Raw genomic sequence first — 15,482 nt, 5'->3', positions numbered from 1 at the left:
GCAACCTCTGTCTCCCGGTTTCAATCAATTCTCCTGCCTCAGCCTCCCGAGTAGCTGGGACTACAGGCGTATGCCACCATGACCAGCTAATTTTTGTATTTTTAGTAGAGACGGGGTTTCACCATGTTGGCCAGGCTGGTCTTGAACTCTTAACCTTGTGATCCACCTGCCTCAGCCTCCCAAAGTGCCAGGATTATAGGCATGAGCCAGTAAGCCACTGCGCCTGGCTGATACTTGAATTCTTTTCAGTCTTACTGCAGTGGACATCCTTGTTTTTTTGTTTTTTGAAACAGGGTCTGGCTCTGTCATCCAGGCTGAAGTGCAGTGGTGCGATATTGGCTCAGTGCAACCTCCGCCTCTGGGGCTCAAGCTATCCTCCCACCTCAGCCTCCCCAGTAGCTGGAACTAGAGGGACACACCATCACACTTGGCTAATTTTTGTATTTTTTATAGAGATGGAGTTTTGCCACGTTGGCCAGGCTGGTCTCAAATTCCTGAGCTCAAGCTATTTGCCCACCTTGGCCTCCCAGAGTGCTGGGATTCCAGGCATGAGCCATTGTGCCAAACCCACTACTACTTTTTAACATAGTAAAAAAGGTCCTGGCCAGTGTTAAACAAGAAAAGGGTCTAAGAGATACTAGGACTGAAATGAAAAAGACAAAACCACATCTGTTCAACATCTAAATATATTATTTTTTATTTTTAAATATCGAATTTGTATAGAGGTGAGGTCTCGCTTTGTTGCCCAGGCCAGTCTCATACTCCTAGATTCAAACAGTCCTCCTACCTTGGTCTCCCAATGTGTTGGGATTTCAGACATGAGCCACCATGCCTGGCCTAAATATATAACAAATAAAAATACTTGGCAAAATTGCTGGAGACGGGATCAGCTTATAAAAATCAACATTGTTTCTCTCTAGGCTAGTAATAGCAAACTTGAAAATAATATAGAAAATAAGATTTTGTTGACAATAGCAGTAACAAGTGCGTAAGAGAAAGGATCATTAAAACATGGCAGGCTGGGTGTAGTGGCTCATGCCTGTAATCCCATCACTTTGGGAGGCCGAGGTGGGCTATATCACCTGAGGTTAGGAGTTCAAGACCAGCCTGGCCGACATGATGAAACTCCTTCTCTACAAAAATACAAAAATTAGCTGGGCATAATGGCTGGTGCCTGTAATCCCAGCTAGTCATGAGGCTGAGGCAGGAGAATCACTTGAACCCGGGAGGCGGAGGTTGCTGTGAGCCGAGATCATGTCATTGCACTCCAGCCTGGGCAACAGAGTGAGACTGCATCTCAAAAAACAAAAAACATAGTGGGTAAAAACTGAAATAGTTAGAAGCTTTGAAGTAGATATTCATGCAGGAATTCGTATGTCTTAAACATGGTAATGAAGTGACAAAAGTAAGAAGCACATTGAAATTATATTAGAAGTACATACAAACTCATCACAGTTTTCATGAGGCTATGTGCTTATTTCAGGACATTATATAACATGCATCAGAGTTAGTGACGTAGGAGTAAAGGATAAAGGCAAAAGTTAAAGAGATAAAGCAGGAGGGATGTTTTGCATGGACTGATGATGATAATGTGTTAAGAATTAGGATCATGCTTAATTTAATTCTTCACCTAAGGTAGAACAACACAAAACAAAACCTCATAAACAGAAATCCCTACAAATCCACAGGGACTAGGCTCATCTTACACTGGGCAAGCGAAAGCTACATAAATGAATCATTAGAAATCTCATGGCATGCTAAGAAGGTGAATGATAGATTTTCTAAGCGTGTAAGCACTCTGTTGAAATAAATTCAGCACTCTGTTAAATCAAAGCCTCTGTGCCTTAAGTGAAATGGCAGATGTGGTACCTATGACATTTTGCTCCCTCCTGGGACCAGATCATAAGAAACTAACCGGATTTTCTCACATGGGACTTGGTTAGCAAAATGTACTTTTCCATTATTGTGTGGTGACTGTCACTTCACGGGCTTTAAAATGGGAAGCAACTGTCAATGACCTTGAGTCACAGAGATTCATGGTTAGAATATTTTTGCCTGCTGGAATATTCAGTACAAACCACCATCTCCTGTTGATGGAATTCACATCAGAGCCCCTCTGGGTGATGTGCACAGTCCTAAAGAGGGTTGAGTTTCAAGTGGCTTAATCTATTTCACTCAAACACTGAGCCCCAGGCACTGTATTCAAAACAAAGGTATCCAAGGGAATTGTGTTCTTTTGACTCATTAGATATTATTTTTAGAAGGAGTATATTAAATGGTCATCCTGTCCAGTTCTCCGTCCGATGTTTGGCACCACTTAGCAAGATTCCATTAATTAGTCATTTGATGATGACTGAACATCCTTGTCTGGAAAGCTCATCATTCCAGCAACAGGGATTGTATGACCCTTTTAATACATTAATGTGTTCATTAATTTTGCAAATATTTGTTGAACTCCAACTATGTGTCAAGCACTGGGCATGCAAGGTTGAACAAGACAGATACATTTCTTATTTTGTGAGTCTAACTTTCTGGTGAGAGACAAGTACATTGACACATATAGAAGAACATGCTACTGAATAATATTTAATGAAAATAAAAGAGGGTGATGTCATAAGGAATGTTGGGGCAGGAAGTGGGATGGCTGCTTTAGGTGGGGATGGATGGAAAGCACCCTTTCAACTGAGACCTGAATAGCAAGGAGGAAGCAGCCCTAGGAAGCATTCAAGACTGAAGCAATGGCTGGTACAAACTCAATGGCCAGGATAAGAAATTTGGTTGGTGTTCCACGGCATACTACGGAGCCATAAGAAGGAGTGAGATCATGTCCTTTGCAGGGACATGGATGGAACTGGAGGCCATCATCCTTAGCAAGCTAACACAGGAACAGAAAATCAAACACCGCATGTTCTCACTTATAAGCAAGAGCTAAATGATGAGAACACATGGACACATAGAGGGAAACTTAGTGCCTACCAGACGGCAGGGGGTGGGAGGAGGGAGAAGATCAGGAAAAATAACTAGTGGGCACTAGGCTTAATATCTGGCTGATTAAATAATCTGTACAACAAACACCCATGACACACATTTACCTGTGTAACAAACCTGCACATCCTGCACATGTACCGCTGAACTTAAAGATTTCGGTATAAAAATTTAAAAATAAAAAGATTAAGTGTAAAGAAAAGAAAAAAGAAATTTGGTGTGTATTGGAGGAAGAGAAAGACCTTGGCTTGGGGGACATATACCTGTTTATCATTTAGTTTTTCTGTTTTGTGAACCACCTATTCATATTATTTACTTTTGAAAAAATGGAATGTCCTTGCTTTTTCTTGTATGTTTTCAAGTGACCCTTGTATACCGCAAAATTAATTCCTTATTGGTTTTATATGTCACAAACACATTCTAATTTGTTACTAGAGCACTTGCTGGTATGCCATGATTTGTTGAACCGAAATTCTTGATTTTGCTGTAGTCAAATCTCATCAACTTTTCTCGTTATGTATTTGCCTTCTGGGTCTTGTTTAAAAAATCCTTCACTGAGTTTATAAGATATTTTTGATATTTTATTTATTTAAATTTTTTGCTTGTTTGCTTTATAGATTTACCCTTTATATACAGTTACTTAATCCATCTGGAATTCATTTATGGTGTGAAGTGTGGATTCACGTTAATTTTTTTTCGTGTCAGGAGCCACGTTCCACCGGGCATGGTGGCTCATGCCTGTAATCCCAGCATTTTGGGAGGCTGAGGTGGGTGGATCATTTGAGGTCAGGAGTTTGAGACCAGCTTGGCCAACATGGTAAAACCTCGTCTCTACTAAAAAATACAAAAATTAGCTGGGCGTGGTGGCAGGCATCTGTAATCTCAGCTACTTGGGAGGCTGAGGCAGGAGAATCGCTTGAACCCGGGAGGCGGAGGTTGCAGTGAGACGAGATTGTGCCACTGCACTCCAGCCTGGACGACAGAGTGAGACTCCGTCTCAAAAAAAAAAAAGGTGCCACGCTTTGCAACATCATCTTTCCCTCTAGTTAGATGATGCCGTTTCTATTATAAACCAACTAAGATCTGGGCATTAGGGACACTCATCGCTATTGACGTGTTTGTTTGTTTTAGAAATCATGAGTTCATACTGTGATCTCCTGTGCCAATTCAACAACACCACAGAGATCTTCCTTTCTTTTCTCCATTCCATAATTCTACCTCCTTTCTTCCAGAGTGAGAACCCTGGCTTCTTCAAACATAATCATATTTACACCCTTAATTCTTCAATAAATACAAAATAGATTCAGAATTGTTACATCCACACCACTATGAAAAACAAACCTATTAAAAAAGAACTCAGCAAATAACTTAAAACAGAACTACCATTCAACCCGCAATCCCATTACTGGGTATATATACCTAAAGAGATCTAAATTGTCTTACCACAAAGACATATGCACGTGTATGTTTATTGCAACGCTGTTTCACAATGGCAAAGACATGGAATCACCCAAATGCCCATCAACGGTAGACTAAAGAAAATGTGGCACATATACACTATGGAATACTATTGATCCGGAAGAGGGGCAGGGAAGTGCTGGGTAGAGGAGGGCGTGGTCTCTGGCTGGCGCTTCACCCCCAGGCCTGTGCCCACAGACTTAGATGAGAACAGGCATTTCTGTTTTCCTGCCCAAAGGGTGCACTTCCCAAGACCACCCTGGCCTGCCATGCCCCCATCCTGTGCCCATAAAGATCCCGAGACCCTAGCGGGCAGACACACAAGCGGCCGGACGTCGAGAGGACTCAAGGGGAACATGCCAGCGGAGGAGCACACAGACAGACCCGGGCAGGTCAGCAGGCCGTCTACCAGCAGAAGAACATGGAGTTTGGCCAGGGTCGGAGGAGGAGAGCCTGCGCTGCTGAACGGCCAGACTCCAGGGGAAAATCGTCTTCCTTCTGGCTCCCCTATCTGCTGAGAGCTACTTCCACTCAACAAAAACTTGCACTCAAGTCTCCAAGCCCACGTGTGATCCGATTCTTCCAGTACACCAAGGCAAGAACCCAGGGATACAGAAAGCCCTCTGTGCTTGCGATAAGGCAGGGGTCTAATTGAGCTGAGTAACACAAACCGCCTATGGACGGCTAAACTAAAAGAGCACCCTGTAATACACGCCCACTGGGGCTTCAGCTGTAAACATTCACCCCTAGACACTGCTGTGGGGTCGGAGCCCCACAGCCTGCCCGTCTGCATGCTCCCCATAGAGGTTTGAGCAGTGGGGCACTGAAGAAGTGAGTCACACCCCCATCACACACCCTGCGAGGGGGACAAGGCAACTTTTCCCATTTCACTATGAAGCCATAAAAGCAGTGAGATCATGTTCTTTGCAGCAACACAGGTGAAGCTAGAGGCCATTATCCTAAGCAAGCTAGTGCAGAAACAAAACCAAATGCCACATGTTCTCAGAAGTGGGAGCAAAACGTTTTGTACACATGGACACACAAAAAAGGAATAATAGACACTGGGGCCTACTTAAGAGTGGAGGGTGGGAGGAAGGTGAGGATGGAAAAACTACCCATTGGATGTTATGCTTATTACCTGGGTGATGAAATTATCTGTACGACAAACCCCATGATGTGAAATTTACTTATATAACAAACCTGCACATGTACCCCAAACCTAAAATAAAAGTTTAAACAAAGGTATACAAAACTCTGGAGAGGCAGTAGCAAATAAAAAACACACAAACGGAAAAGAGCTCAGGATTTGTCTGTTATCCCTTCACTCCCCACCTTTTCTATGAGGGTTTTGCTCAAAGTGTTGTGTCCAAAAGTTCCTTATCAGCCTCCCTGCCTTTTACTGAGGTTATTAATGTGAAATACACTCAGGTTTTCTGTCTGTTCTCAGTTTTAAGTCCTTCATTTTTTTTTTTTTTTTTTTTTTGGACAGAGTCTTGCTCTGTTGCCCAGGCTGGAGCGCAGTGGCACAATTTTGGCTCACACTGCAGCCTCTGCCTCCCAGGTTCAAGCAGTTCTCCTGCCTAGCCTCCCGAGTAGCTGGGACTACAGGTACACACCACCACCCCAGGCTAATTTTTGTATTTTTTAATAGAGATGGAGTTTTGCCACGTTGGCCAGGCTGGTGTCGAACTCTTGGCCTCAAGTGATCCTCTCACTTCAGCCTCCCAAAGTGCTGGGATTACAGGCATGAGCCACTGTGCATGGCCATTTCTTCTTGTTAATTCCATTTTATTATTTGAATGTATGGAATATATTCACACACTTCCAAAAGTAAAAACTACCCTCAGAGAAGCATCTCTCTCTCCCCTTCATCCTCCTAATTTCTCTCCTTGTATCTGGGTAATCTCATTGTTTTTTGATTACCCTTCCTGTATTTCTTTTTGCAAAAAATGAAATAGATATATGTATACTTCTTGTCTTCCTGTTTTTTTCTTACACAAAAAACAGCATGCTACCTGTGCTCTTTAGCATTTTACTTTTTTCAGTTAACAATATATCATGGAATCACCCTTCAGTGTTGCTATTTATTTAATGCTCTAATTATTGTGTGTATTGTATTTACTATGTTTCTTTTTTTTTTTTTTTTGAGATGGAGTCTGGCTCTGTCGCCCAGGCTGGAGTGCAGTGGCGCGATCTCGGCTCACTGCAAGCTCCACCTCCCGGGTTCGTGCCATTCTCCTGCCTCAGCCTCTGGAGTAGCTGGGACTACAGGCGCCCGCTACCGCGCCCGGCTAATTTTTTGTATTTTTAGTAGAATCGGGGTTTCACCGTGTTAGCCAGGATGGTTTCGATCTCCTGACCTCGTGATCCGCCCGCCTCGGCCTCCCAAAGTGCTGGGATTACAGGCGTGAGCCACTGCGCCCGGCCAGTATTTACTGTTTCTGTACTATTTTAAAAATGTTTCTTTTGGTATTTAGGAAAATTGGTTTCATTAGTTTTAATGGGTATCTTTGTTGAAAAGCATTTCTAGTATCACTGGTTCACCATTTAAAAACTAATCATATACTTTCAGTTTAAGATGGGATCCTTTTTCAGAATCTTTTTCTATTTTCTCCTTTACCTCTTCTCTTCCCATAATTTTTGCTGCATCATTTCTATTTTGTTCACATACTATTCTTCCACCTGTTTCCCAGCCCTTCTTTTATTCTTCATTTTACAACTAAATATATTAAATTCTCATTATCAGTCCTTTTGCTGAAGTTTCTTCAGTTCTCCTTTGGTTAAATGAGAGTCCAGGTAGATTCCTTAGGAAGGAGCTGTGTGCACTAGAAAGACTGCCTGACTGTGTATAAAATCCTTGGTTCTAGCCAGCTGTATTAACCTGCACCTGTAGTCCCAGCTACTGTGGAGGCTGAGGTGGGAGGATTGCTTGAGCCTCAGAGTTTGAGGCCATACTGGGCAACATAGATCTATCTATCTCTAAAGAAACAAACAAAAATCCTTGAGTCTGCCGCAAGTCTCCCATTTAACCTGTTAACTGGCTCCTTCAGCTTCTCACAAGACAAGGATTTTGCTGGGACCATCCTGAATGCAAAATAATCTACCACATCATCAGACCTGTGACAGATTACAAGGTCTACTACTGAGTTCAATATATGGCCACCAAACTCCTAAGCCTAAAGTTCTACACAATAATTAATGACCACCAAGTATTATGTAAAGGCTTTTCACTTGGGGTAGGGGGAGGAAAACAGTACCAGAGTGTCCAGATCCCATCACAGTACAAACTTTTTGTGTGGAAGCTAAATTTAGATAGGGTTCCCAGAATATAAATAGCTAGGACACTAATTGGGGAATGCCTCTGGGGTGAGGCTACGTGAAAAGAAGCAGCTTTCATGGTTTAAAAAAAGGTTCCAAGGCTTCTTTCCCTTATAACAGCTGACAGTACATTCCTAGCTCCTTCCAGAACTTACTTGAACAAAAGGTCACTCATCTACAATCTCTTCAAAGCCTTTGAGATTTCATAGGAGGCTAGAGTGTCAGGGCTGGAAGGATCTTAGAAGTGATCTAATCTGTTCTTTTTTAAATTAACAGATGAGGAAACTGGTGGGATTAAATCTGGGGTGAAAGTTAAGTACTTGAATTTTCTGTGTGAAAAGTCAGGCTTATTAAAAATGTTTTGAAAAGCAATTTTGGGCTGGGAACGGTGGCTCATACCTGTAATCCTAGCACTTTGGGAGGCTGGGGCAGGATCACTTGAAGCCAGGAGACCGCGTATCTAAACAAACAAACAAAAACAAATAGTTTTGATATAGGCATGAACAAATAATTAAAAAATATTTTTAAGGCTTTGGTTCAGATTTTCGAAAAGAAATTTTTATTTTATTTTTATTTATGTATTTTTTGAGACAAAGACTCACTGTGTCACCCAGGCTGGAGTGAAGTGGAGTGATCATGGCTCCCTGCAGCCTCTAACTCCTGGGCTCAAGAGAACCCCCCGCTCCTCAGCCTTGAGTAGCTGGGACTGCAGGACTGTGCCACCACTCCCAACTGATTTTTATATTTTTTTTTGTAGAGATAGGAGTCTCCCAATATTGCCCAGGCTGGCCTCAAACTTCTGGCCTCAAGCTATCCCTTCTGCCTTGGCCTCCCAAAACACTGGCGTTATAAGTGGGAGCTACTACACCCGGCCTGAAAAAATTTCTAAGAAAAAAAACCCTGACAAATTTGAAGTCCCTGTATTTCCCTTTCTTATCTTATTCCTCTCCTTCCTAGAGTTAACCATTATAATTGATTTAGTGCTTTGACACATTTGCTCCATATATATGTACTAATAAATATAATTTAATTTATAGAAATGGTAACATAGTCTATAACATCTTGAAATTTGCTATTTTTTTTACTGTGGTGGCAAATAATACTTCAGTGAACCTCCTTGCACATACATGACAGTTTCTTTAATATACATTACATAAATCATATATATAACATTAATTACATATATTACTATTATATATGTGTGTATATATATCTAGAAGTAAAATTCATTGAATATAGAGCATTTTCCGTGTTACTAGATCTTGTCTCATTCCCTCCCTAGATAGCATTGTCCCATCTTCATCAACACTTATTAGACTTTAAAACCTTTATAAAATGAATGGAGGTGAAAGTTTGTCTTACTGTTTTATGGTGCATCTTGATTAACAGGGAATATTTTTCATGTTTTCTTTTTTTGGTCATTAAGATTTCCTGTTTTTTTGAGAGTTGCCTCTTTATATCCTTTGCTCATTTTTCTATTGGGTTATTAATCTTTCTCTTATTGACTTTAGAATTCTTTGAGCTCTGGATATTATTTCTTTGATGGTTTTTATAAAGTTAATATTTCCCCAGTCTGTGGCTAACTTTTTTTTTAATTTTTAATTTTTGTGGGTACCTAGGTGTATGTATTTATGGGTTGCATGAAGTATTTTGATATAGGCATGCAATTGGTAATAATCACATCAGGGTAAATAGGGGTATCCATCACCTCAAGTATTTATCCTTTGTGTTTCAAACATTCTGACTACACTCTTTTAGTTATTTTAAAATTCATATATCTATATATATTTTTACTATAGTCATCCTGTTGTGCTAGCAAATACTAGGTCTTACTTTTCTTTTTTTTTTTTTTGAGAAGGATCTCACTCTGTCACCCAGGCTGGAATATAGTGGCGCAATCTTGACTCACTGCAACCTCTGCCTCTTGGGTTCAAGTGATTCTCCTGCCTCAGTCTCCCGAGTAGCTGGGATTACAGGTGTGCGTCACCACTCCCAGCTAATTTTTGTATTTTTAGTACAGATGGTGTTTCACCATGTTGGCCAGGCTAGTCTCAAACTTCTGACCTCAAGCGATCCACCCGCCTCGGCCTCACAAAGTGCTAGGATTACAGGCGTGAGCCACCACACCCAGCCTCTAATTCATTCTAACTACTTTTTTTGTACCCATTAACCATTCCCCACCCCCATACCCATCCCCGACTTCACCACTACCCTTCCCAGGCTGTGGTAACCATCTTTCTACTCTTTATTTCCATGAATTCAATTGTTTTAATTTTTAGCTCCCACAGATAAGTGAGAACAGGTGATGTTCATCATGCTGTGCCTGACTTACTTCACTTAACATAATGACCTCCAGTTCTATCTCAGTTGTTGGATATGACAGGATCTCATCCTTTTCTGTAGCTGAATAGTACTCCATTATATATAGTACCACATTTTCTTTATCTACTCATCTGTTGGTGGACACTTAGGTTGCTTCGAAATCTTGGCTACTGTGAACAGTGCTGCAATAAATATGGGAGTGCAGATCTCTCTCTGATATACTGATTTCCTGTCTTTTGGGTATAAACCTAGGAGTGGGATTGCTGGATTATATGGCAGCTCTATTTTTAGTTTTTTTGAGGAATCTCCAAACTGTTTTTCATAGTGGTTGTGCTAATTTTACATTCCCACCAAGAGTGTATGAGAATTCCCTTTTCTCCTCATCCTTGCCAGCATTTGTTACTGTATGGCTTATCTTTTAACTTGGCTTATAGAGTCCTGCTTTTACAGACATTTCACATTTTTAAATAGTCCAAAATGAACACTCTTTTTATTTGTAAAAAGACTGACCTACCACCTGACACCAAATGAAGGCAAGACCAGTCAACTCCAGTCATTCTAGTGATCTCCAGGCTATTGGCAAACAAGGCACTCAGCACAAGTGTTCTTTTAATTGGGACATGCTGTGAATAATTAGCATGGCCAGTCCCCATCAGGTGTCAGAGCGCTCTTCTTGCCTTCTGGAAGGAGTTTGGATGAGGAGTCATCTCCTGCTGGCTCCGCTCGTCATGGTGTGCCCTTGGTAGAGACCTGGCTTCCAGCTCTACCACTAATTCCATTTAAACCCCAGTTTCCTGATATGTAAAAAAGAATAACGCTGCTTCACAGGGCTGTTGGACGCACACTGGATAGGGGTAAAAATGCTTTGCAAGATAACAGATAAAAGCAAAATACAGTTATTACTAACCTCTGTGGGCTTCATCGTTCATATGTGTAGAATAAGAGGGATAGAACTAGGTATTAACAGTCGCTTTCAGCTCTACAATAGCCTGTGATTCTGTGACTAGGGGTAAAAACAGATCCTCCAAGTAAGATGGGGTAGCAGGTGGCCTCTAGCAATTATGGGGCTCTTGGTAAGGCCACCTACTGGAAGAAATATTACAAGGCAAATAAGAGAATGCAATATCCCTGCCTTCCTCTCTTCTTCACTTCTCCCATCCTTCCCTGCTTTCCTTTCATCTGTTTCTCCCTTCTGTCTTCCTTTCTTCTATTCTTGGAACACCCCCCCACCTTTACTGGCTCACTTCTATTTATCCTTCAGATATTCTTTGTTTTCTTCCTGGGAAGCATCCTCTAGGAGGCTTTTAATGATCCATCAAATTTTATGCAGTGGTGTCATTCCTATGTGCTTCTTTGGTGTCCTCATAACCTCTACCATTGCACTTACTCGTTTTAATTGTCTGCAATCCTTATAAAATTTAAGCTTGGGGAATAGAGAGGGCTCATGTCTTGTTCACTGCTGTATCCCCAGAGCCTGTTTCAGTGCTGGGAATAAAGCAGGGTGCTCAAATCCTGTTGGATGAAGGAGTAAATATACAGGAACTATACTAGGCAGCATGAGTACACAGATGAATAAGACTTGTCCTTAGCTACGAAGGAATTAAAGGTCTTGAAGGAAGGAGGGACATGCAATCAAAGTAATTGCAATACTGTGTTATAAGAACAAGCAACGGAAATCTGTTCAAAAGTACAGCTTTATATAGAGAGAAGTGTTTAGACAGGTCAAAGAAAGCACTATGAGAAAGAGATGAGCTGGATTTTCAAAAATGAGCAGGAATGATGCGTCAATCTGAGTAAAGTAAGGCACATGCCAGACAGAAGCAGCTCACTTATATAACAATTAATTCAAAAAATATTTATTGAGCTTCTACATTGCTCCAAGTACTGTTGTAGGTGCTGAGGGTACAACAGATACAAAGGGAGTCTGCTCCGGTGGAGCCCCTCCTCACCTCCTGCAGAGGTCCTCTTTCTGTAGTGACCCCTGTCATCCTGGGCCTCCGCAGCTCTTCTGAGACTGTTGGTATTTAATGCACATGATACTATAGAGTATCTGACATGCCTCTCTTTGATCCAGGAAAACAGGGTCCTGGCTGTTTTTGTGCTATGGGAGACGTGAGGGTTTGTTTCTCAATGTTTTGATCAAAGGCACACAGCTGTTACACGAGAACGCCTTGGAAATGTAATCTGACTGCCCCAAGGCACCAACTGGCCTCACCATCTGTCTCAGGCCACAATTTGACTGAGGACTGTCTTTGGCTGAACACCCCTTGTATGGGTCAAGTACTAACACTGGCATCCGCCAGGGGAAATAACAAAGTAAGAAAAAATAAAAATGGAATAAAGGCTGGAGGAAGTCTCATAAATCAACCCACACCATTATGCAGAGCTTTTATGGAGAAATCAGTAGAAAGAAATACAGAGTTACACAGAGGTGAAAGATAAATCATTAAAGGGGTCCTTTTATGGCAAAACTGAATTTCCACTTCCAGCAAGTTTTTGGCTGATTCATATGGAATGATAGGAAATGAACTTCTTTCCTGTCTGTGTTCTGCTTACTTATCTAAGTCAACTTGGCATTTTATTTTATTTTTGAGACAGGGTTTCACTCTGTCGCAGAGGCTGCAGCACAGTGGCATGATCTTGGCTCACTGTAACCTCCACCTCCCAGGATCAAGCAATTCTCATACCTCAGCCTTTCTAGTAGCTGGGATTTCAGGCACCTGCCACCATGCCTGGCTAATTTTTGTATTTTTAGTAGAGATGGGGTTTCACCATGTTGGCCAGGCTGGTCTCGAACTCCTGGCTTCAAGTGATCCACCCACCTTGGCCTCCCAAAGTGCTGGGATTACAGGCGTGAGCCACTGCTACTGGCCAATTTGGTATTTTAAACATGCCTTCTCCAGGTGAGTGGCTGCAGGGACTAACATAAGATTTATAACTTTAAAGAGAGAAAGAGGATAGAAGGGGAGTTGAGAATACATTTTATCATTTAAAAAATATTGGATGGGTCGGGCATGGTGGCTCATGCCTGTAATCCCAGCACTTTGGGAGGCCAAGGCAGGTGGATCACCTGAAGTCAGGAGTTCGAGACCAGCCTGGCCAACATGGTGAAACCCTGTCTGTACTAAAAATACAAAAATTAGCCAGGCGTGGTGGCAGGTGCCTGTAATCCCAGCTACTTGGGAGGCTGAGGCTGAAGAATTGCTTGAACCCAGGAGGCAGAGGTTGTGGTGACTGGAGATCGTGCCACTGCACTCTAGCCTGGGCAACAAGAATGAAACTCCATCTTAAAAAAAAAAAAAATTGGATGGAGGTGATAAGATGGCCAACAGATACAGCCAGGGAACATCTCCCAATGAGAGACACCAAAATATTGAGTAAACAAACATCCTTAGGACAGATCTTTGGAGAGAAAACAGAGTAATAGAGAGGTAAGGCAGACACTGAGACTGCAGGAGGAGGAAGCTGGGAACCCTGCATGGGATTGCAGAGCACTGAGACTGTTTCCCAGCCCTGAACAGCTCCTAAGGAAGGGGTGAGTGAAGTGATGGCGGGGTAACCCACTCTCACCACAGACCTCTCAGATATTAGCTACAAGAGGTCCCATGACTCCTACAGATGTTTGAATTGTCAAGGGAATCTGCCTGGAGAGTAGGCAAAAACAGTGCTCCAGGCTGTGCAGAGCCTAAGTGGTTTTGCACATGGAGCAGCTGCAGCAAAATGTGGCCACAGGCGCCCATCCCACAAGATTCTCTGTCTTCCTCTGAGTAGCTCTAACCTTGGCTGGCTGCTGGGTCAGGAGAGAGTGGGGCCATCTTTCCTGTGGGACTGGGGCATGTCTGTTCTGCATGTTCCTCTATCCACTGGCCCCTCTCAAGGCCCCTGCCTGGCCACTCCTGCAAGAGCAGGTACACAGCATGGCCTCCACTGCCCAGGCAGAGTGCTTTCTTCACAGCCTGAGAGCACTCCAGCTCCCCTAGCACAACCAATGCCCAACGCAGAGGACGAAGCTGCAGGCCAGATTCCAATACCCCTGGGTTGCAGCACATAGCTCATAAGTGGCAGGCTGACATCTGTCGCCAGTGATTAAGTGGGAGAGGAGCCTGCACACTCAGAACACTGAGAAGAGTAAGAAGCGGGTTTCTGGGCAGGTGCGGGAGTGGGGTATGCCTCCCTCCAAAGTGTCAGTCTGGGAAGGGTGAGGCCTGTCTGGCAGCCAAAGCCTCTGCCTGAAGGAGCCCTGTGGCCTGGAACACCCAACGAAGGCAACGTTGGCATGGTGCCAGTGTTAGGAGGGAACTACCCTAAGGCAGGGGAATGGACCTGGTAAGGAAGTCATCTCTCTTCCTTCCCCACCACAGAGCACTGCAATAAACCCACTGAAATACGGAAGAGCTACTCGGCTAATTAAGAGCATATCTGTTGGCCATTACTATTAAGCGCCATCCACTGGATGACACCCCAAGTTACAATGCCAAAAATACTCTTCCAATATATATCATCTGTGAAATGCAGGGCAAGAATCTAGCCACAAATAAAGATCTTGCACAGAGCCTTGGCTCTCTGAAAACACCCAGAAACAAAGCTGATTGACTATACTCAACGTACACCACAAAACCCTCAAGGGAAATGAAGTATATAAAAACAATATCCAAATGACAGCAAATCTAAAAAGACAAAGGAACACCAGTCCTCTTAGATGATAAAGAGTCAGCAATAAGAACTCTGGCAATCCAAAAAATTACAGTGTCTCCTTACCTCCAAATGAGTACATTAGCTCTCCAGCAATAGTTCCTAACCAGAGTGAAATGACTGAAATGACACACATAGAATTCAGAATCTGGATGGCAAGGAAGCTCATTAAGGTTCAGGAGAAAGTTCAAACCCAATCCAAGGAATTCAAGGAATTCAGTAAAATAATACAATAGTTGAAAGACAAAATAGCCATTTTAAGAAAGAACCAAACTGAACTTCTGGAATTAAAAAATTAACCACAAGAATTCCATAATACCATTAGAAGCATTAACAATAGAATAGGCTAAGCTGAAGAATCTCAGAGCATCAAGATCAGTTCTTCAAATCAACTCAGACAAAAAAAAAAGAATTTAAGAAAATGAACAAATTGTCCAAGAAATATGGGGTTTTGTAGAAACCAAACCTATAAGTCATTGACATTCTTGAGAAGGAAGGAGAGAGAGTAAGCAACTTGGAAAACATATGTGAGGATGTAATCCACAAAAAGGTCACCAATCTCACTAGAGAGATTGCAAATACAAGAAATACAGAGAACCACTCTGAGATACTATACAAGATGACCAGCCCCAAGACACAAGGTCAACATGAAAGAAAAAAATCTTAAAGGCAGCTAGAGATAAGGGTCAGGTCACTTACAAAGGGAG

At 42.4% G+C, this 15,482-nt stretch overlaps 1 long non-coding RNA gene across 1 annotated transcript in view; it reads right to left on the bottom strand.

Annotated features, from left to right (window-relative positions):
- LOC134736219 (uncharacterized) overlaps nucleotides 1-15,482 on the bottom strand; it is a 64,772-nt gene that overhangs the window by 40,608 nt on the left and 8,682 nt on the right. The window contains exon 2 of the long non-coding RNA XR_010120097.1: nucleotides 8,161-8,221. This is a non-coding gene — a long non-coding RNA (uncharacterized lncRNA). The remainder of the gene's footprint in view (nucleotides 1-8,160; nucleotides 8,222-15,482) is intronic.

Source organism: Symphalangus syndactylus, chromosome 3 (genome assembly GCF_028878055.3).
Source record: "Symphalangus syndactylus isolate Jambi chromosome 3, NHGRI_mSymSyn1-v2.1_pri, whole genome shotgun sequence".
Classification (NCBI taxonomy): Eukaryota; Metazoa; Chordata; class Mammalia; order Primates; family Hylobatidae; genus Symphalangus; species Symphalangus syndactylus.
Note: the sequence above shows the minus strand (reverse complement) of the source record. Positions and strands in the feature narration are given on the sequence as shown.